We start from the raw sequence: 2500 nt of genomic DNA, 5'->3' as shown, positions 1-2500 counted from the left end.
TTTTCTCTCTCTCTTTCTTCGTCTCTCTTCGCTCTTCCCTATCACTCACTCTCTCTCTCTCTCTTTCCTTACTCTTACTCTTACTCTTACTCTTACTCTTACTCTTACTCTCGCTCTCTCTCTCTCTCACTTCCCCTCACTCTCGCTCACTTCCCCTCACTCTCGCTCACTTCCCCTCACTCTCGCTCACTTCCCTTCACTCTCGCCCTCACTTCCCCTCACTCTCGCTCTCACTTCCCCTCACTCTCGCCCTCACTTCCCCTCACTCTCGCCCTCACTTCCCTTCACTCTCGCCCTCATTTCCCCTCACTCTCGCTCTCACTTCCCCTCTCTCTCGCTCACTTCCCCTCACTTTCGCTCACTTCCCCTCACTCTCGCTCACTTCCGCTCACTCTCGCTCACTTCCCTTCACTCTCGCGCTCACTTCCCTTCACTCTCGCCCTCACTTCCCTTCACTCTCGCCCTCACTTCCCCTCACTCTCGCCCTCACTTCTCCTCACTCTCGCTCTCACTTCCCCTCACTCTCGCCCTCACTTCCCCTCACTCTCGCCCTCACTTCCCCTCACTCTCGCCCTCACTTCCCCTCACTCTCGCCCTCACTTCCCCTCACTCTCGCCCTCACTTCCCCTCACTCTCGCCCTCATTTCCCCTCACTCTCGCCCTCATTTCCCCTCACTCTCGCTCTCACTTCCCCTCACTCTCGCCCTCATTTCCCCTCACTCTCGCGCTCACTTCCCTTCACTCTCGCCCTCACTTCCCTTCACTCTCGCCCTCACTTCCCTTCACTCTCGCCCTCACTTCCCCTCACTCTCGCTCTCACTTCCCCTCTCTCTCGCTCTCACTTCCCCTCTCTCTCGCTCTCACTTCCCCTCACTCTCGCCCTCACTTCCCCTCACTCTCGCCCTCACTTCCCCTCACTCTCGCTCTCACTTCCCCTCTCTCTCGCTCTCACTTCCCCTCTCTCTCGCTCTCACTTCCCCTCACTCTCGCCCTCATTTCCCCTCACTCTCGCTCTCACTTCCCTTCACTCTCGCCCTCACTTCCCCTCACTCTCGCCCTCACTTCCCCTCACTCTCGCCCTCATTTCCCCTCACTCTCGCCCTCATTTCCCCTCACTCTCGCTCTCACTTCCCCTCACTCTCGCCCTCATTTCCCCTCACTCTCGCTCTCACTTCCCTTCACTCTCGCCCTCATTTCCCCTCACTCTCGCTCTCACTTCCCCTCTCTCTCGCTCTCACTTCCCCTCTCTCGCTCTCACTTCCCCTCACTCTCGCCCTCACTTCCCCTCACTCTCGCCCTCATTTCCCCTCACTCTCGCTCTCACTTCCCCTCACTCTCGCCCTCACTTCCCCTCACTCTCGCTCTCACCTCCCCTCACCCTCGCTCACACCCGTCCTCCACCTCACCCTCCCGTTCATTCCTTCGCCAACTGTCGAAGTTTCGGATAAGAAATAAATCATTTCGGATAACGGATAAATCACCTCCAATCTCACGTACTTACCAGAGATATTCGGAAATCTTTCTCCTGATTACCCTTAACCCCCCTTGCCATTACCCCTTCTTTCCCTCCTCCCTCCTCCCTCCTTCCCTCCCTCCCTCTTCTCCCTCCCTTCGGGCTTGCCTCTCTCCTGCCCTCCCGTCCTCCTTGCCTACTTCAGTAAAACCTTTTTTTTTTAATCCACCCGATCTCATTATCGAGTTCGCTTTTTTATTTTCTTCTTTTTGTTATTCGTTTTTATTATCGTTGCTATTCCTTATCTGTTTATCTGTTGTTGTTTTTTTCATAGTCTTTCTTTCTTTTACTGATCTTTCTTATCCTGATTTTTTTTTTCTCTCCTCCTGCCCTCCCACCGCTACCTCTTTCTTTTTGTCATCTTCACTTCTACTTCCACTCCCACCCCTGTTTCTATCTCCACTTCTATTCCTATCTCCTCTTCTTCCATTTCTAACTCCACTTCCACCTCTACTTTCTCTTATTTCTGCCTCCTTCACCACCTCTTCGTCCTTCAATTCCACCTCTACGTCCACCCCCCACCCCCACACTCACCTCCACCTCCTCATCCTATTTTGCCTTCTATCCATTTTATTATCCACCTCCCCCTCCACCTCCCACATCCACCGGCCGGGCTCTCCTCACCGCGGGATGAAGGTGCGTCCCGGAGGCGTGAGCAGCATCCCGATAGTGCCCCCATCACCCCATCCCAACACTATACCCCACCCCCATCCCAACACTATACCCCACCCCTTCCTCCTTTCCCTCTTTCCTCCAACCACCTTTCCACTTACTCTTTTCCTATTTCTATTTTTTCTTCTGTTTTTTTTCTGCTTCTTTTCTCTTGGTGTTATTTTCTTTTCTATACAGTATTTTATCAAATGTATGTCTTGTCTTTCCATTTCCATACTCTATTTCGTTCTTCTTCTCTTCTCCTATCATCTTTCCACCTCTTCTTTTTCATCGTTATTTGTAAGGCTATTTCTTTTTTCATTGGCTTCCTATTTT

At 52.4% G+C, this 2500-nt stretch overlaps 1 long non-coding RNA gene across 1 annotated transcript in view; it reads right to left on the bottom strand.

The window, feature by feature from the left end:
- Nucleotides 1-2500, bottom strand: part of LOC125047635 — a 72940-nt gene that overhangs the window by 48368 nt on the left and 22072 nt on the right. The window lies entirely within an intron of this gene.

This window comes from Penaeus chinensis, chromosome 41 (genome assembly GCF_019202785.1).
Source record: "Penaeus chinensis breed Huanghai No. 1 chromosome 41, ASM1920278v2, whole genome shotgun sequence".
Classification (NCBI taxonomy): Eukaryota; Metazoa; Arthropoda; class Malacostraca; order Decapoda; family Penaeidae; genus Penaeus; species Penaeus chinensis.
Note: the sequence above shows the minus strand (reverse complement) of the source record. Positions and strands in the feature narration are given on the sequence as shown.